This window comes from Passer domesticus, chromosome 11, assembly GCF_036417665.1.
Source record: "Passer domesticus isolate bPasDom1 chromosome 11, bPasDom1.hap1, whole genome shotgun sequence".
Taxonomy (NCBI): domain Eukaryota; kingdom Metazoa; phylum Chordata; class Aves; order Passeriformes; family Passeridae; genus Passer; species Passer domesticus.
In genome coordinates this window covers 24,105,710-24,126,042 of record NC_087484.1, presented here as the reverse complement: position 1 = coordinate 24,126,042, position 20,333 = coordinate 24,105,710, and positions in this window count along the sequence as shown.

Genomic DNA, 20,333 nt, shown 5'->3' with positions numbered 1-20,333 from the left:
AACTACATGAGAGCTCTCTTAAATTCTGACTTGAAGTTTTGCATATGATTGCTTGTGTTAGTTGTGGATACAAGGCAGAAAATGTGCAGTTTGGGAGCTAATGTGTAATTAATGTTCATATAATTAATACTGAAGGGACTAGTAAGTAGGCCAGCTCTGAAATTCATCTCATTTAAAAGTAAAGAATTAGAGATAGATGTTTGTGTGTTAAATTTACTTCTATTTATAGACAGGAGGCAATGCACTTTGGTTTAAATGCTAAAGTTGTGTGTCTGTGAGCTGCTCCTGTGCTGTCTTGACCAGGATTTTACCAATCCTGACAAATATTCAGTGAAACTGTAATGCTCTTTACAGAATCTTTTCACCAGAGAATGATTATTTCTGGGGCAACATGTATATTATATCTGGTTTTAAATCTATCACTTGCAGCTACATATTCTAGAAATAGTTAGCTACTTCAGGGGGCTAACTCCTAGTTACAGGATAAATTACACAGCTTTCTTTAAGATAAATTCAGAGAAAAAAATTCTAGATATTTGTGTTATTTGTTGAGGAAAAGTTCTAAAATAATTGAAGAGCTTTTTACTAATCAGAAGTATTACACAAAAGTGTTTCAATTTCCTTTCTATAAGGAAATTTGTAATCCAGATTAAACTGTCTGTTCCTCTGGGAAGCAGGAAGCTTGTTTCCCCAAACATGTTTATCTAAGGAAATCTGTAGTTACTCTGTCAGTACCGTGTGCTCATCTGCTATAAAATTACACATTCTCAAGTGTACGGTTTAACTCCTTTCCACACAGCCCTGAAAACACATTCTGAGCCACCCCGTCTCCATGTAGCCGGGATTTACCGGGTGGTGTGGCTGCTGGTGCCAGGAGAGGGCACCAGACATCAGTGACAGCGCCTGTGTCCGGCTGTGTCCCTGCAGAGGCGGCCACCCCTGCTGGCACCTGGGCAGGGCAGGGGTGGCACTGCCGGGATGGCAGGGCAGGGGTGACACTCCGGGGATGGCAGGACAGGGGTGACACTGCCGGGATGGCAGGGCAGGGGTGGCACTGCCGGGATGGCAGGACAGGGGTGACACTGCCGGGATGGCAGGGCAGGGGTGACACTGCCGGGGATGGCAGGGCAGGGGTGACACTCCGGGGATGGCAGGGCAGGGGTGGCACTGCCGGGGATGGCAGGGCAGGGGTGGCACTGCCGGGATGGCAGGACAGGGGTGACACTGCCGGGATGGCAGGGCAGGGGTGGCACTGCCGGGATGGCAGGACAGGGGTGACACTGCCGGGATGGCAGGGCAGGGGTGACACTGCCGGGATGGCAGGGCAGGGGTGGCACTGCCGGGATGGCAGGACAGGGGTGACACTGCCGGGATGGCAGGGCAGGGGTGACACTGCCGGGATGGCAGGGCAGGGGTGGCACTGCCGGGATGGCAGGGCAGGGGTGACACTCCCGGGGATGGCAGGGCAGGGGTGACACTGCCGGGGATGGCAGGGCAGGGGTGACACTCCCGGGATGGCAGGGCAAGGGTGACACTGCCGGGGATGGCAGGACAGGGGTGACACTGCCGGGGATGGCAGGGGAGGGGTGACACTGCCGGGATGGCAGGGCAGGGGTGGCACTGCCGGGATGGCAGGGCAGGGGTGACACTCCGGGGATGGCAGGGCAGGGGTGACACTGCCGGGATGGCAGGGCAGGGGTGACACTGCCGGGGATGGCAGGGCAGGGGTGACACTCCGGGGATGGCAGGGGAGGGGTGACACTGCCGGGATGGCAGGGCAGGGGTGACACTGCCGGGGATGGCAGGGCAGGGGTGACACTCCGGGGATGGCAGGGGAGGGGTGACACTGCCGGGATGGCAGGGCAGGGGTGACACTCCCGGGGATGGCAGGGCAGGGGTGACACTCCGGGGATGGCAGGGGAGGGGTGACACTGCCGGGATGGCAGGGCAGGGGTGACACTGCCGGGATGGCAGGGCAGGGGTGACACTCCGGGGATGGCAGCTCTTGGAGCAGTGACCCTGCCTGTGTCCTGTGCTTGTGCATTCTGTTAAAGCTGCCACACCTGGGCTTTTGGGCATGGGGGTTTGTCTATGTGGGGTTTGGGGAATGGGGGTTTGTCTGTGTGGGTTTTGGGAATGGGATTTGTGGGGGTTTTGGGCATGGGGGTTTGTCTGTGTGGGGTTTTGGGAATGGGGGTTTGTCTCTGTGGGTTTTGGGAATGGGATTTGTGGGGGTTTTGGGCATGGGGGTTTGTCTGTGTGGGGTTTTGGGAATGGGGTTTGTCTGTCTGGGTTTTGGGAATGGGGTTTGTTTGTGCGGGGCTTGGGGAATGGGGTTTGTTTGTGGAGATTTTGGGCATGGGGTTTGGGGAATGGGGTTTGTGTGGGGTTTGGGAATGGGGTTTGTCTCTGTGGGTTTTGGGCATGGGGTTTGTTTGTGGGGTTTTGGGAATGGGGGTTTGTTTGTGGGGGGTTTGGGGAATGGGGTTTGTGTGGATTCTGGGAATGGGGTTTGTGCATGAAGGAATAATTCAAGTCTGAGCCTTCAGAGGAAGGTGAGGCAGTCAGGAGCTGAGCTCTGGCTGCCACGGGGCCCTGTGTCCTGTTTGGGCCCATGGAAGTGCCAGGCTGGGCACGGCTGTGCCATGAGAGGTGCCCTGCAGGTGACCCCTCCTCCCTGGGCAGGAAGTGCAGGAGTGCCCCGGGGCCAGGCAAGGGTGATCCAGGATGTGTCCCCAGGGTCTGGCCTGGCTGACATCCCTGCCCCTGCTCTCCCATCTTCCTCTCCCTGCCCTTTGTCTGTTGCTTTGCCTTATTAAAGTGGATGGGAGCTTGGTGGACTTTTCCTGTAATCCAGTCAATGACTTTTTGAATGAAATAGAGTATCTCTTTAGAACCCTATGAATAATTAAACTGTAATTCTGATCCTCTGTTAATGGAAAATAAATGTCTACAGAGACATGCCACAGTGGAACCTTAATTATTGTACCTAGAGAATACTTACAGCTGACTTTTTTCCACACCTATATAGGTGTGACATTAATAATATTTAGGCTGAAATATGGAATTTGACTGCCCCTAGTCTTCTCTAATTCTTTAGAATGAACTATTAGCTCCTATTATTGGCTACACTTCCACTCTTCAGAAGCTTTAACTAACTGAATGTATCAGGATTTCATAACATGGTTATCATCCCTTTTCTAATTTACTCTGATCCTGTGCCGTTATGGATTCTTTGACTCTCTTGACTTCACTGGGAATTGAGGATAGGCAGCTCTTCAAAGAGTTGGCCTCACAGTTAATTTGCATGCTGAAATTGGCATTTCTATTAAATTACAAAAAAGGCTGTCTTGGTCAGACCAAGTTCCTGCACCATGAGCAGAGCTCTGATTCTGCTGCAGGGCTGAGATCTAGCTTTAGGTGCTGATGTAAAACACTTCTATGTAGACACTCTTATTCAGAGCTTTCAAATTATGAAACTGATTGCCAGCTACCAAAATTTCCTATTGGACATGCTTTTCTTTTTCTAAATCTCTAGTTTGAAATTCTGTTTTAACCAATATATTACCTTCCTCATGACTTTGGGTGTGACCTGTGTCTGAGCTGCTTGCTTTGCTTGCTGGAATAGGCACCTTTCAGACAGGTGTCACTGAGGGGTCTGAGCATTCCAGTAGCTTGCATCTCGGGTTCCCCATGGTCGGGATGGCCCCAAGCCAGCCTGATGGTCAATGAAAGAGTCAAGAGTTCTTTGTTTGTGGTTCTCAAGGTCGTTTATTGGTGCCTATCTAAGATGTTTTCTCTCTGGCCTGCCACAGGCCTGTCTGGCAGGTCAGTCCAAGGCACACCACACGCCTCCCAGGCTGGTGCCATCTTTTATACTAAAAACTACGTATACTATGTTTACAGTTACTTTCCAATACCTATCCCCTATGTTAGACAGTGACTTTCTACTCTAAACCAATCTGTGAGCGCCAACATCATCCTGAACATGGATACCAGGGAGAAGAAAGAAGAAGGACAGGGCACACCCAAATCCCTCCATCTTGGAGCCCCTGACCCCCATGTACAGAATCCCAAACCCCCCTGTACAAGGTTCCAAAATTTTCCCTCACCCTGTGCTTACTACTACTATGCTACTTAGACTTTTGTGACTCTTCATACAAGGTTTGTAATTTCTCCCAGGGGCTAAAATCAAATCCCCAAGTGTTTTTTCCCTTCTGCCAGGGCTCGTCAGCCCCTGCCAGGGGCTCAAGCCATCCAGGGCACCCAGAGGGGTGTCCTGGGTTCTGACACCTGCAGCAACTGGTCAGTCATTCCCTTGGGGATGGACAAGGTCATCAACTGCCTGAATAAAACTTCCACCATGTTAAACCAAGTCTGGGGCATTCTCTTGCTCTCTCTGTTCTTGAGCAGGTCTGGAAATGTGAGTGCTGGGAGAAGCCCTTATCTGAGCACCTGAGGCTGAGCTGGGACCAGCCAGGCAGGAGCTTTCTGTGCCTGCAGAGCTTCACTCTCCTGTCCTCAGAGTCCTCCTGTCTTTTGTTGGGTGTTTTTACTGCTTCAAGTAGTGGCACAACATCTATTAATGTGTTTCTCTAAAGGTTTTTGTACCAGCAGGATTATTTGATGGTCTTTGCTTTTGTCCAAATTAGGTGAAGGAGTTTCAAGCTGTTAGATAATTATTCCCAAAACTAAGAGTGTGTATCAGGCTTAATTGTTATTCTTGGAAGCACCAAGAGGCTGAAAGGAAAACTTCAGCTCAAACAAACTCGATTTTGCTAGCTTGGGAGCCAAAAGCAATGGTACCATTGCCCCAGCCCTTGCTGTGAGCATCCTTTTCAGTCTAAAACAGAGGGTTGTGCACTTACCCTTCTATCCTGATGTATTAAAGCTGTCTCTGTTTTCTGTTCTTAAACTAACAGGTGCTCCCAGACAGCTTCCCTGTCCTGTCCCCTCCCCAGCTCTTCTGTGGTCTGGAATTTGTGCAGCAGCTTCAGCTAGCAAAGGCTGAGCAACAGCACTTGCTATGAGTCTTCTTGCATGGAGCTAATAAAGTATTCCTGGCCACAAGTTGTGTGAAATACTGCAGAGCACCTGCAGGAGGGAATTAAGTTACCCCTCCTGAATTGTGGTTCTTCAATTAATCTTTACACTGGGCACATACATCAATAGCACACAGTTCATACAGGGTGACAACAATGCTAAGAAATGATAAGAAAATTAGGACTGAAGCTGGACTGAATTTTTATAAAGAGGCATAAAGCCAGGCATGAATATTTACTTGTTTTCTTTTGTATTGTGCCTGACCTTGGCCCAAGTTTTGAAAGTCTCCAGGAGACCTGAGATCGTCTTGTCAAACCCAAACCTCAGCCAAAGAGTTTGAGAAGGATTTTTGTTCTCTGTCACCCGTCTCAATTTTCTGAAACAGCTCCTGGTTTCTTTCATAGTATTTTCCTGATTTTTATTAGCCACAAGGTCTAATGTGAAGCATTATTAGCATTTGAAGGCACCAAATGCTAATCCTGCCTCTGGTTCCAGTCTTCATCTGCAGGGCTAAAGCCGTGCAGGAGGTGCAGATGTGTGGTACTGCAGGCTCTGGGGCTTGACTGAGTGTAAAACCAGTGGTCAGGGAGGAACTGTGGCATTTAATCTTGATAGATCCAAGACTGAAAAGCATGTCTGTGCTCAGCAAAGGCTTTGCACTCTCTGCTCAGAGTGACAAAATTAAAAATCTTTAGTTTACCTGGCTGTTCTCCTTACTGCAGATATTAGGCAAGAGCCCTTTCTGTCCACTCAGGGTGAGGGTGACAACTGGTCCTGCTGCTGCAGAGGGGACAGTCACCCCTGGGTGACACCTGAGATGTCCTGAGGGATTCAGCCTCTCTCAGAAGTGTGAGGACTCTCCTTGATTTTGCTGCCCAGCCCCTGAGCTGCTGAAGGACTGGGGCATAGCTTTAGCTGGGTCTGCCGTGCTCAGTAAGTTTTGTCTTGATTTTTGGGCAGGTTTTAACCTGGACTGCTCTAAGTGATTGCTTTATGGCAGCTGCCACCTCAGGGTGAGGATGGGATTATGCTGAGTAGTTGGGAGGAAGGTAAATTGGAGGTTTTTCCCCTGTTTGTGTTTCCAGATCATCTAGAATCACCTCAGCTTTGGAGGGCACAGGTTTAGGAGGAGTTCTTTACCCACCCCTCAGCCTTCCTGCACCAGCAGAGCCTGGTGTGATAAGCAGAGAGCTGGGCAGTTTCTGGCAGGTGAACAGCAAAGCACAGAGGCAGCAAATCAACCCAGCTGTGACCTGACCTGCAAGGGCTCCTGCTCCAGTCCCAGTGCAGCTGGCTGCAGCCTTAGCATGAGGTCACTCTGTGCCTCCTGCATGTTGGCTTTTGAAGGATATGTGTAACTCACTGGGGTTTGTCTATCCTTTTAAATGAACTTTCTGTGCTTTCAGGCTTTGTGGCAGCATTCATTCCTCATTGACTTCATGGAAGCCTCACTGTAAAATGGCCATATGTTGTCTGATTATCCAGACTACCTATGTAACTCCCACATGTTTTCTTCCAGCCTGCTTGCTTATTACTCTTCCTTCTGCTGGGCTAGTAATGCCACTTTAATGCCCATATTAATCTTTTTTTTTTTCTCTGCAAGTGTCACTGTTCCCTATTCTCACTTTTTTTTTTCCATGTGAAACGCTCCATTAAGTCCTTCCTTTCACCATCAAAATCCTTTCTCAAACACTTGTTTTTTTTCCAGTACTGCTGAATCCATGCTCCCACTTTATGCACAGGGGGATGGCACGTGGGTCACAGCATGACAGTGTCATTGAGAAGCTCCAGAACTGCTGTGGCACTGCTGCTGTGCTCCCTGGAACACCCAGCCCTGGCAGGACAGAGGGTCACCGACTCCAGTGGATTGTGTCAGTGGGGTGCAGCTGGTGCAAAGCAACTGCAAACCATTCTGCTGCATGGTTTGGTATCAAAATCTCCTGGTTTGACACCAGAAGCTTGTTTGAAATGGGAGGTTTTGAGAGAGTGAGGAAGAGGTGGGGAATGGCTGGTAAAAAGAGAAAGTTGTAGAGCTGGTGGTTGAATTATCTCATGATGCTTCCTGGGCACTTGAGAATGTTATCTGTACTGCAAGCTCCCCAGGGGAAGCTGTGACTGAGCTAAATCAGCATCCCTGAACACTGTGCTGGTGAGCCAGGGCCCAGTTTGCCTTGTCTGCCTGTGACTGCCCCAGTGCTGCTCTGTGCCTGGAGGGCTCCCCCCCTGTGTTAGTGCAGGTGAGATACTGGGCAGCCACCACCCAGGGACAGCTGCTGAAGGCAGGCTGTGCTGAGGGGAAACTGGGGCTATTTTCAGCTAAATATTGTTTGCACTGTCACTTTTGTCCTTGAGAGCCCAACTGAGAAACCAGTTTTTCTGCAGTTAGTTGAAAATCACATTGCATCAAACAAATAAATGTTCTGGCTGTGCTTATTGCTGTCCTGTGGGGAGGGAAGTCAATTAGGCAGCACTAAAATAAATGTGGACTACTCCGACCAACCTGGCATGAAACAAGAGCTGCCCCAGGTCTGAGTGTGTCTCCCCAGCCCTGTCACACGGAGCTCTGCAGGCTCTGGCACTCGAGGTGGGGATGGCCAGGCTGATGCTGGGCTCTGTGCTCATCCAAGGGCACATTCCAGGTCCTGCCCAGGGCAGGCAGCTCTGCCAGTCCAGCCCGGCAGGCAGGCTTGCAGCGTGCATGCAGGCTGTCTGCAGCCTTGCTGTGAGAGTATTTGAAGCATGTTGCCCTTGGTTTTAGTTTCATGGATAATTTTAGAAAGCATATGCCTGGGTCTCTAATTTCCAAATTACTGCTGCTGTTCCGTGTGTCAGATGGTTCTGTTCTTTCGTGACAAAATTTTCTCATCATCACCAGTGACACTCAATCCTTTTGCTCCAGTGTTGCTACTTTTAGTTCCTTGGAGAGCTGCAGAGCTTGCTGTGCTGACTGATGTGCCCGTGGTGGGGGAGGAGGCAGTGGCAGCAGAGGCACTTTGGGGCCTCTTCTGATATGGCATGGCAACATCCAAACTTCAGCAGAGGATCCTGAAGGACTGCTGGAAACATCAGCAGAATTGAGTTCAAACTTCAAAGTGTGCAAGTGTATTTTTTACACGGCGGATAAATGCAACCTGACATATTGCTGTCTTTTAGTTGCTCACAATCCATGTGCAGATGTTAATTTGAGTTCACCTGTCTCCCCTTCAGCCCCACTTGCATCTTAGTGCTGCCACCACCTCTGTTCCCACAGCAACTGGAACATCTGGAACATCTGTGTGTGTGTGGGGACAGCCCAGCTGCAGCCAGGTGACAGTCTGGGCCCTGGGTGCCTGTCAGGCAGCCTGGGCCTGCTGGGAAGCTCTGCTTCCACTTGTTTGTGCTGCAGGGCTCTAAAGGAGATTATTTGCACAATCATTCATGGAGCTGCCCCTTCAGGTGAAGTGCTCCACTGCTCCTTCTTGTAGAACTCATCAGGCTGTAAGGACTGTGGACTAAAACTTTCCAGTTTGCATATTTGCAGCCAGATGGTTTTGGGAAGCTTCAGCAATAATGGCACCTTTATTTGTATACTGTTTATTTGGTAAACTTTTCTTTAGAAGGGTTTAAGACTGCTGGGCTGTGGACTAAGCTTTCCAGTGCAGAATGTTTTGGTTTAGTGGGATGGCTTCTGTGAGGAAGAGCCATCCAAACATAACCAAGTGAGAGCTCTTAAGATGCTCTCTAGTCTTGCAGACTGAAATGATTTGGTTTGGTAGCTGCTTCCCACTTCATCCTGACAGTGCCTGGGCTTGGCTCCTAGGGTGCATAGCCATTTCCCCAGAAATGTGATTTTCCACACCCTTTTCTGTGGCTGTGTGACACCCTGGAACTAGAGGATGACTGTGGCTGGTCTGTAGAAAGGCTAAAATGGAGAGGTGGGAAAAGAACACTAGGAGTGAAAAGTCTCAAGAGCTGGACATGGAAGAGTAGCTAACCTTAGGCAGGCCTGTGAAACCACAGAAAAGCAGGTGGAATGGGGAGGTCTCAGAGGAGAAGGGGGTGTGCTGTGGGGGGATAAAACATTACTTGGTGAGCTTCTGTTGCCCCTGGAGTGCAGGATTAGGGGATGCCCTTTCCTGAGTGCTCACCCTGCCCTGGCTGTGCCTGGGGACTGCTGCACCTTCTGTCACAAGGACACCCCGAGCCTGAGGGTGTGTGAGCTGAGGGGAGTGCAGGGAGAAGGGGTGAGGTGTATGGAAGGGGAGTTTGAGCCTTGCCTCCTACCTGTGCCCACCCTGGGTTGCTGTGGACATGAGTCAGCCCCATCTGTTATTTGAATGTCCATTATTTTCAGTCAGTTCTGCTCAGTGCCCAGAGTCCTGGACTTGCCTTAAGCCAGTTTTGACTACAAATTGTTCTGTGCCAAGAACCAAATATCGTGTCAAGAGTTCTGAAAGTTGCTGCTAGCTGGCTGAGATGAAGGTCTGGAGTGCATTATCTTAGGTGCAGAGTCTGTTTTGTTTACCCAGTAAAAGCACCTCATCTCCCTGTTTTATTGTGAGAATAATTTGTTTGAAGTGCTTGGATGCAAGAGCTGAGCACTGGAAGAAGCCATAAAGAAATATTTTTTCTTTAGTGCATGCTTTGAGCAGTGTGCAGTAAAGAGGAGCAGAAGGGTAAGTACTGGTCACAGGAGATGAAATGTAATATTGTCATTTTTTCTGTGTCTTGAATAAGATGGGAAACTTCTGGAGAAAAATAAGATGTGATCATGTAATTAGACTGTATCATCATACAGGCTTTTCAGGAAGCAACACAAAAGCTCAGCAGATCTCTGAACTATTGAACAACTGGATTTGCAACCTTGCTGAAGTGTTTTTAATATAGATAGGTGTGGTATAATACCTCAGACTGAAATAGCTCTAGTTGCTAGGATTGACCTTTTCATTACTTGTTCGGCATCCCAGCACCAGTTAAATGTGTTACTTCTATAAAAAGATTAAAATAGAGTGAAGAAGCAATTTCCAGAAGGGTTTTAAGTACTCATTGATGGGGATTTCAGTGCTTCTGAAAAATACTTTTCTCCTTTTTGCAAATACCATGGTGGGATGTTTTGGCATTAGAATGATTAGGGCAGTTAATTGCAATAACCCACACTGCACTCATTTAAGAACCTGTTGTAAGCCCACACTCATACCAAAGTTTGCTGGAAACTTCTTTCATTTAATATCTTGTGGTCAGATATGTGAATAAAGCTGTGGAATGAGGGGTGCCCCAGCATGGCTGTGCTTTAGAAGGGGATTTATGGATGTTTTGTTGCTGAGCACTCTGCCTGTGTACAAATCATGGGTACTACAGGAATTTTCTGAGATGGAGCAGAAGGAAGGGGTGGGCTGAGAGCAGAGCAGGAAGGTCTGATGCACAATTCACAGCAATGGGTCCCTTCTTGGGGAAGAAAAGCCCAGCAGTTGGTGACTGCATCTCTAGGACCAGTCCTTAGGGAAGGAAATGTTGGATTTATTTGGTCCTTCCTTGAACATTCACTGTGGTCTGGGGTGGTGATAACCCTAAAGCTTGAGAGAAGATTGTTGCAAGATGAAGTTTCCACTTTTATTTTTTAAAGTATATTGAAAGTAGGCTTTAAAAATGTCTGGTGCCTTCATATGTGTAGTGTGATCCTCCTCATCATTACAGGGGAAAGCTTGTAGTTTTTCAAACAAACAATGTGAGATGATAATATTTTAATTGTAGGGAGCTCATTGTTTTAATTGTTTTCACTTGTTCCCTTTGAAATTCTGTGTTGCAGTCTGATGCAGGTCTCATTCCCATGATGCGCCCACCATTTCCAGAGGCCCCACTCCTCCCATACCTTGGCATCTCACAGCTGTTCTTGAGCCAGAATTAGCACCTTAAAACACCCAGGAATGGGATGAGTCACATCACCTGCTCCTTGGTGCCCAGTGACATCCCTCTGGGTTGTTCCCAGTTTGCTGTGTTCTCCAAACTGCTGCTGTGTTACCTTGAAATAATTGTGTAATTGTAGATGAGGTTACACTGGTGTAGGTCAGGGAGAATTTTGTCTGGAATGCAAAATTATGACAAGTGGAGAGGCCTGGTGGTGCTTGTACAGTCTCACAGTGCTTTTATATCTGCAAGAGGTGTACTGGGTTTAGTCTGTGGCTTGGGCTTGGCACTGCTTAGTTGACTGTTGGGCTTGATGACCTTAAAGATCTTTTACAACTTAAATAATTCTGTGATTCTGCCTGAGGGAGGACAACAGGACTCAGCCAATGAACTTCTCTGTTGTTGTGCAGGCTTGCAGTTCTCTGGGTCCTAGATTTGTGATAACAGATTTACTACACAAAGAAGTTGATCTGTTTGCAATTCCTTCTTAATTTGGGTTTGCTAAAACACTCTTGTATAAGCTCATCCTGGCTTTATGTGGCTATAAATAATGCTTGGCATTGTAGCTGGCATAGGAAGGACATTGCAGCAGGAAAGATGTCACATTGGGTTTTCTGCCAAGACGTGATTTTTAGGAAAAACAGCAGGAACAGAACATTCAGTGGCCCTTAATTGTGACTTGAAAAAGTGCAGATGTTGGGAAGAGCTTTTGGAGGAATGTTTTTGTAATAGTTCTGCACAGCATGAGCTGCATCTGAACTACTGAAAACTGAGTTTTTGTAATCTAGACTCAGTTCTTCATCTTCTACTGCCACCAGTTAGATTTTTGTGCCAGCCTGGCACATTTGAAAGCCTTTCAGACCTTCATGTGGTCTGACCTCCAAACTTGAGTGCTGTGTGCACAGATAAGCCCCGAACATCTCACAAAGCTGGCTTGTCCTCTTCTGTCCACCAGCTGTGAAAGCTGGGCATGGAGAAGTGCCGGGGTCGGCTGTCACTTGTCTCTGCCCCAGCACGGGAAAAGGTGGCTCTGGGCAGGCCGCGCTCTCGAAGAAGGAGTCTGGACTCTTGCTTTTGGTCTTCAGTTGAGTTTATTGTTCCTTATCTACAAAGTTTTTCTGTCTGTCCAGCCGAGGTCTGATCAGCAGGACAGCCAAGGGCACTCTCTCCTGCCCACGGGGCGGTTGTCTCTTTTATAGTGAAAACCACGTATAAGATATTTACCTTATATTTCCAATACTTTTCGCCCTTGTTGGCAAGTGCACCTTCACCATGAACCAATCCACACATGCCAACATCATCCTGAACATGGATGCCAAGGAGAAGAAAGAAGAAGGACAGGGCACGCCCAAATCCCTCCATCTTAGAACTCCTGACCCCCACGTACAGAATTTCAAACCCCCCTGTACAACATACAACCCCCCTATACAGTGCTCTAGAATTTTTCCCTTCACCCTGTGATTCCTACTACTATGCTACTTAAAGTTTTGTGGCCTGTAATTCTTTATATAAGGTTGGCAATTTGCTCCATGAATTAAGGTCGAATTTCCAGGTGTCTTTGGCTTCCTGCCAGGGTCTCCGAGCCCCTGCCAGGGCTTTGAGACATCCAGGGCATCAGAGAGATGTCCTGGGTTCCGACAGAGAAGGACTGGGGAGCCCTTATTCCTTTGGTTTGTTTTTCCGGGGTGAAAATGCTGCAAAGGGCTTCCTTTGCATTTGGCTCAGAGGTTTCTCCCAGCTGAGGCTCTGCACATCCATAGTCTGGGGTTCCCCTTGGAGTCCTGGGTTTCCAGGGGAGTAGGGCTGCTGCCAGAGCACCTATCAAATCCTTCCTCCTGCAGTGCCCAGCTGGGGCTGCTGTGGCCAGCAGGGTCCCCTGGGCCACCCCTGGAGTTTGGTGGCAGGCAGGGCAGGAAGGGTGCACAGGTGACAAACCAGCACAACCCCCTGAGAGCTCTGTCCCCTCCTCAGGTGCCAGTGCAGGATCTCCCCAGCAAGGCTGATGTGGAGCAGGGAGAGGGTGAGTTTCTGAAGCCTAGCAGGAATGTGTGATACAACAGATGAGAGCTGGAGCTTACAGGCTTCAGCGTTTGCTGGCTCAGAGCATTGCTGGCTGCTTGAGGGAAATTATGTAGGTCACTGAAAACACCATTTTTTGGTGCTCTTTTGCTTTGCTGCTACTAATATTTGAAGTTCTGGAATTCAAAACAAATTTTTTCCTAGTTTCGAAATTGTCTGTGTGGTGTTCAGCTGACCACCTGGAGAGCAGAAATTCAGTGCATCAACAGAAAGAGGGATTTCTTTTTTTCAGGGTAATAAATATTTACCAGTCAGCACATGTGACAGGCTTTTAGTAGTAAATATCACTTGAAACCAACTGCTGGAATCCCTGACTATAATAACAGAAGGGAATGAATGGAAAAGGGAATTCACATTCCAAATCCTTCCAGAGTAAGTTATTAAAAATAACAAATTTGGAGTAGGACTAGGAACAGGCTTATCAGCACCTGGAGAATGACGAATTTCATGATTGCTAAAAGCTGTTTGTGCTGTTTTAAGTAATATTAGTGTCTGGCACATGCTGACCTTGGAAGTGGCCAGTAATCCCAATAAATATTGGGAGGAAGCTGACTCAGTTCCTTGGGTGTAAAAACCTGGGAATGTCAGCCCTGAGCAGTTTTGACAGCTATCACATGCTACCTTCTCTGACTTTACTCCCCACTGCCTTATTTTTCTTCCTTCTGTCAACCTCATGTGCACATTTTTGTGCAGAAATGGTAACAGATAATTTCTATGGTTTTCCAGTGGAATGACTACAGATCCTGTTGGAGACAAGAAAAGCCTGTCTGAAGGACTGGCTCGGAGACAGTTCTTGAGCTCAGCCCTGGGCTCAGACTTTTGAGTAATCTGGAGGCAAAGTGTTTAATCTGTCTGTTCCCCACCTATAAGAGCAGGCTAATAATGCCTCCTCTAGACACAGAGGGTGAGGGATCTGGGGGCTTTGGTTTTTGCTGGGAAAGCCACTGTACTGCAGGATAAGCAGCAAGACAAATTTAACAGTGGAAGAAACCTTGTTTCTGCAACAGACTTTGACAGGGCAAAGCTTCAGCCCATTTTGGGGGGCAGGAGGAATGAAGGCAACAGCAAAGGCACTCACATAATCTCCTTTTTTAGCTCTTATCAGTTTGGCATCAACTGTATCTGCTTCACCTTTGCAGCTGGGGGCTCCTGCTTGAGCTAAGTCCCACTGGTTTATCACAGAGGAGTTCTTTGGAGCTGCTCCTGTGTCACAGCGATTGCATCCAGCTGAGACAGGGGCCAAAAAAAGTGTGGGAATAACCACATTAATGCCTGCATCTGGTCTTGACCAGTACATGCTCTGGTAACTGTTCAGCATCCTGCAGCTACAGCACTTCATTAAGCTGGAGCCAGGCTGGCCCATGCCTCAGAATGTCAGATGTGCGATTTCAGGTTTGGGAATTATGTACCTAAAATTCTCAATTTTAGGCTGTGGCTTCCTGCACTGCCTGGAAGTGCAGCAGAGTGGAAGGAGTCCTTCCCCAGGACTCTTGCATGCTATACTAGCTCTGTTTCCTGTAGGATAGAGATGCAGAATATGATTATGCATTTATGTTTTGATAATGCTAAAGACCCACATGTTTAATGTTTTTGTACTTGGTGCTGTATAAATATATTGAAAGCAATGATCTCCAAGTCAAAATGAGAATAAAACAGGCAACAAAACAAAAATTGATAGGGAAAAAAATCAAGGAAATATTCTTATTTTGATGAGATCAGTAACTACAGTATGTATGGAAATGGCATGGGTTTCCAACCTCCTCCTCTTAAAAACAGCCTCCTTCCCACAGCAAAACAAGAACAAGTGTTTGATCTATAATCTCATGCTGGTGTGGATTAGGCACGTCTGCACTGCCAGAGACTGAACAATTTCTGCTTACCGAGCCAGCTTTACGTGAGCTCCTTTGGAGGCCACCACCAAGCAGGTGGGGACGGGCAGATGGCTCTGGGCTCCTGGGGGGGAATGTGGGGTTTGTGGGGTGAGCCCGAGAGCTGCAGCACACAGAGCCAGAGACAGAGCACATTGTCCCTGCTCCTGGCCCAAAGGGCCACGCGGCCCACGGGGTTCTGCTGCAGCAGCCTTGGGCTACAGAGCTGCTTCTGAGGTAGCCAAGAAGGCAGAGACAATCAGAGAGAAAATCTGGTCCTGCCAAAGCTGAGGGGGACGTTGAAAAGCGCTGTTGTGAGTTGGTGAGCTGGAAAAGCTGGCTTGAGCCTTCCTCGATGCTGTGTGTGTGGGGTCACTGTCAAGGTTTGACAGGGGACACAACAGCCCTGGGGCTTTCCTGAGGGGAGCCAGACCCTCTGGGCACCTCCTTGCACTGGAAAATGTGGGAAATCGGGCACTGCTGCTAACTGAGGTTTTCTGAGTGGTGCTTGCTTTAACAGCAAGACTACTGCTAGTTAAGATAAAAGTGTCTGTGAGAGTCGCTTGAATCCTCACACCCCTTAGTTCTCAGATTCTGTGCTTCCTTTGTAGCAATTGACACTCATTATGTCACAGGTGCAAATTGCCACAGCATGTTTCCTGAAGCTTGATGTAATGAGGAAAGAATTCAGATGGCATGGATACCTCATCATTTTGCACTGATTGTTAGTGGGAACCAACAAAATCAGATACAGCTTTTCTGTATTAAGTGTACAAACAATCCATGGGATCAAAACCACTGACTTTAGGCGTGTCAGATTTCATGATTAAGTCCATGTTTCTGGGACAAAAAGCGAACAGGGCTGAGAATTTTGGAGAGCCCTGTGTTGTAAAGGGGTATGGAAAAGAGAGCTGAGCTTTTGTAGGAATCCCTTTTGTTGTGTCTCCTGGTCCCAGCTCTCCTGGGGAAAAGGTAATGGGAAGGGAAACCTCTCCCAGTAAAAGAAATTGCTTAGTTCCACAGAGCTGATGCAGAAACAAAGCTTTATTGGGGAATAGCTATGTAGTACTGACAGGAGGCACGAGATGGGGCTCTTTTAGCCGCGTCGGCCCCGGTTCCGCGTCCCGGGATGGGGCAGCGCCGTGCCCGGAGGATGCGCTGGGCTGGCCGTGCCCGGAGGATGCGCTGGGCTGGCCGTGCCCGGAGGGTGCGCTGGGCTGGCCGTGCCCGTGTCCCGGCCCTGCTGAGAGCAGGCACGGCTCTGACCGAGCCTGTCCCCCGGGCAGACACCCAGAACAGCCTGTGTAAACCCCAGACACGGGTTTTGCTTCTCTGCCACTGCCCCTCTGCACGGCGAGCCTCAGGACACAGATTGCAGTGTGTAGGGCAGGGGAGTTTTCCTAGGAGAAGTCTTGTTCGTATGGCAGATTTCTGTCCACACAGCCAGGAAAAGGTTAAAAGCACATTCAGCTGGTGTTCAGCATCTTTAAACTGTCATATCTTCTCTTTGAAATGTAGAAAATGCAGCTTTAAATAAATCCTCATTCTTCTACACCGTGTGTTCTTAGATGCAAACAAGCTGAACTTTCTCCCCAGGTATTGCGCACCTCTAAAAAAAGGCTGAAATAAGAGATTCCTGTGACCTGAAACACCTAATTTAGGCTCTGTGGGACTCTGCCATCCAATAATCTCTTTGCTCCAGAGCTCAGAAATAATTTTTTTTATATTGCATTAAAATAGCAGATGTTAAAAATATGCAGCTTGTGAGAGGGAAAGCTCCCCTCCCCCTTCCCAGAGGCACAGAATAATAGATAACATTAATACAACATCTGAGTCTGTGCCTTTGTGCAGCTGAACATCTCATGGTATCTGGACTAAGTGATGATAAAGAAACCAAATTGAATGTGTCTTGGAAGATTTTGTCTGCATCTGTAATTCATCTCCTGATTCCTTTCTCTCTGTGAGGGGAGAGGCACAGTGAGTGCTGTAACAAGCACCAGGCGCTGCAGGTTGGATTTAGCCCTAACATGAATCCTCTGTGGGCAGAGGAGTTGCACACTGAGAATGTCCCAGGTCCCTGTTGTATGTAGATTAACAGCTAATTATGCTAATTGCATTCCCAGTTAAAGTTCAGAATGGGTCAGTGCTGTTTGTTACTAAATATCAGCTCATTGAGACAAACAAGTGTGAGATCCGTAAGGCACCTGCAGAGGTTTTTAGAGGATACTCTTAAATTGCTTACACTTGATTGATCATGTTCTCTTCTTGCTCGAGCTAACAGAGAGTTTACTGCAGGAACAGTATTAGCAGTGCTGCTGGGCAGTTTATATGTGTGTGTAAAAAAAAAACTCCTCCAAACTATAGTGCCTCCAAAATAAGTTGGGGTGACCTTGTAGTTTTGGGTTGTCTTGAAGTCATGGTCATTAATGGTCATTAATCCATATGAGTTGGGCAGCCACAACTTGTCCTCTGTGTATAAAAATCAGAAGAGGAGGACGAGGCTGTCTCTAAAACTCTTGGAATGCAAAAGGCTGTATAGAAGGGAGGTTTGGGTGAGAGGAAGTGCTGGATTGGAAACAGGAGGAGACTCTGGAAACTGGATAACTTGCTGCCTCGGCTTATAGCTCAGGACTTGGGAATTCCAGGCTTCTGTCATGGGCATGAGTCATGCTGAAGTTTGTGTGGTTACAGCAGAAAAAAGATGCAGACGGCTGCAGAAAATAATGTTTATACAATGCTCACTTAAAAATGTGTTCTTTGCAGTTGTTACATTGCTCAATGCATTAGGGCTGAGAAACCTGAACGTTCTTCAGGGTTTCTTCACAAATATGTCCTGATGGCTCCAGATGAACCCAGGGTCTGTGAGGTTTTGCAGTTGGCTGCTCTTACAAGAAGCTGGAGCACTGCACTTCTGGAGAAACCACAGGGAAGAGCAGATTCCTGTTGTGCCACTCCAGCCATGCCAATGGAAATGAAGGAAGAATCCATCCTGTGGTTCTTTGTAGTGCACCATGGGATGTGGCAAAAATATGGATGTGCTGTCAGTTGTGTGCCAGTACACAGAGCCCTTCTGCTTTTGTCCTGTAGCACCCAGCAGCTTCCTGAAATGAATCACTGAGCGTGTTTGTGATAGTGGGCAGGGTTACCCCAATAACCCAGAAGTGCAGCATTTTCATTGCACTAATCTGCTTTTCCTCTTAAAATATTAATAAATGAAATGTTGTGTTTTTATAACTTGAAGCACTAGATGTTTTCCGGAGTTCCCCTCTGACTTAATTGCACTGTTGGGGTAAAATTTCTATCTGTAGTAGAAATATTCCTAAGAAGCCTATTTTAATAATTCTTTGCCAAGTACAAGCACATTTATCCACAGCTGCTATGATAACTCCTAAATGAAAGTAAAACTGACACATTTGTGCTGGAAATCTGGGCTGCTCTTGTTGGATGCATGCTAGGGATCAGATGTGTAACAGCTGCCTGGTTGATGGGTTTTCTGAAGGTGGCTTTTCAGCGAAGCAATGCACAGTTCATCTTTCAGTGTGACTCTGTCCTTACAGAGCTGAAGGACCTCCACTGCAGGAGGGGATCTCATCTCTGAGCTGAGGGGGGAACAGGAACAAAGGCACTGCATCCAAGGGCAGGTTATTCCTAGAAGCTGTATTCAGGGTGGGTTAGTAAGTGATTAGTTTTCAAATTTTATTGCTTTTCCCTCTCTAGAGAAGAGTAGAGTATTTTTTGTGGGGTTTGGCTTCAGTCACTGGAGAGTCCAGAGCCTGAACAGCACAAAGCCTGTCTCCCATGAGCAAAAACTGCCTGGGCAGGGGATTTGGTGCAATGAATGTGAAATGAAAAAGAGGTGCTTTACAGATTGCCTCTTTGTAGTAGGGTACAGTGCTGATGGCCTGGCACTGGTAAAATCACAGGACAGCTAATCTGAGCTTAACCAAACCTGTCTTTTAGTATGCCATGAAGAGTGGTAGAGACCTCCTAATTTTGGGATGCTGATGTAGATCCACTCTGCTCTCAGAATCATGTAAACCTGAGAAAGTTAAATATTGTGTTGCATTACCCTTTAAAACAAGGATGAAGACAATTCATGTTCATGTGCTCCAAAAATGGTTGTCAAACATGAACTGTGTTACCAGTTGCTGCCTTTTGCTGTGGTAAGCATTGGAATTATTCATGGACACCTAACTCAACCTGGCACAAAGTACTGCTTCTGTTCACAGAGAAAAATTCTCCTACTTGTTCTTGTAGTGTGTAAAAGATTTAAAATTGCATTTCCTTATAGTGTTATATTTAGACTGTAGGGTGAGAAGTTATTTCAGTCCTTTAGGATTCTGATTGTACAGAAATCTATAGTTATGAAGTGAATTACATGCAAAAAAAGATCTTGTGAATGTGACAGGTAAATGACAGTTCCTGAGTACTTGGGTCAAGAAATGAGAATATTCTGGTTTTCATAGTGGCAGTTCTCTGCATGGTAGTTTACAGATCCAGGCTGCCCTGAGATGGGTCTGCTGTGCTGTAATTGGGACTGGAACAGAAGGGCTGCTCAATAAATAAGGTAATTTAGGTAGCTCACACAAAAGGTGGGAGGAAAGAAGCAAAATAACCTTGTTTTGCAAATAAGCTCTGAAATTGAGCAAGGACTCCCAAGCATAACAAGGACCAGAGCCACGTTCCCTCCTCACTGAGGCAGCAGCCACGTTTCCAGTGCTCATGTCTTAGGGGTGTTTTCACATCAACCCCTTGAGGGAAGTTCTCTCTGTGACTTTAGCCAGAAATAAGAATAAATTTAGTGAATGATATGGAGCTGACCTATTTTTTGTTGTTTTGGGTTTTTTGTTTGTTTTTTTTTGGTTGGTTGGTTTTGTTGGTTTTTTTTTTTTGTTTTGTTTTTTTTTTTTTTGGGGGGGGGTGTTTGTTTTTTTTTACCTGCACTTAGTAACTTGGATTTTGCTCCTGTAAGCTCTTTCCTGATAAACTGTAGGAAACGATTTAGAAACTGGACCACCACTTCTGTAGCAATGGCAATAAATCTCATATGTAACTTCCAAAATACACCTTCAAGGGCAATAAACCCACCCTGGTGCTAAAGCCTATTACCCCAGTGTACCCAGGACAGGTTACAGGCCGGGAATTGTTTAAAATTAAAAATCACTGACAATTTGTCCAGGCTGAAGTCCCTTTATGAAGCTTCCTGCCGAGTGGTGAGGGCATGTAGCATGTGTTCCTCTGCCTGTTTAGGCGACCTGGGAATCACCTGAGGGGTTTGAACAGCCATGTCAGGCTGATACCTGTGAGATTTACTAGATCTGAGCATTTCCTTGGTTTTTTCCTAATCCCAAAGTGTGTGTTAGTGCTGGTCAGTGAGACTGAAGTGCCTCGGTCTGTTGAGCTTTGGTTGTCCTAGGCTCCATGTGTGTAATACAAAATACAGCACTGGGTGAGCCCTGA